This window comes from Charadrius vociferus, unplaced genomic scaffold (genome assembly GCF_000708025.1).
Source record: "Charadrius vociferus isolate BGI_N301 unplaced genomic scaffold, ASM70802v2 scaffold581, whole genome shotgun sequence".
NCBI classification, from domain to species: Eukaryota; Metazoa; Chordata; class Aves; order Charadriiformes; family Charadriidae; genus Charadrius; species Charadrius vociferus.
Genome location: NW_009647024.1, coordinates 1,140,273 through 1,140,622, shown reverse-complemented (window position 1 = coordinate 1,140,622; position 350 = coordinate 1,140,273).

The window sequence follows — 350 nt, the reverse complement described above, 5'->3', positions numbered from 1 at the left end:
TGACCAAATATATATATATATTTTCCTGTTTATTTTTGTGTAATCTGTGGTACCTGTAAGTAAAAGGGAATGTTAAATCTGTGCGTCACGTGAATGTAAGTGTCCAGTTATTTCTGAACTTCAACCGCTTACATTAAATGACAATAGTGCTTTTAACAGCCTCAGATATATAGCTGATTTTCTGAAAATCCTACTTGACCTCATTTTCGCAATTAAAATGATCTTTGATCTTATCTCCTCTTTGATCACTCCTCACCACGTGTGTCCTAGATATTCCTTAAGTGCCGGAGCGTCAGAAAAGTCAGCCTGCAGCGATTAGGGAGCCGAAACTCCTCCGGCGTCCTCGGCCA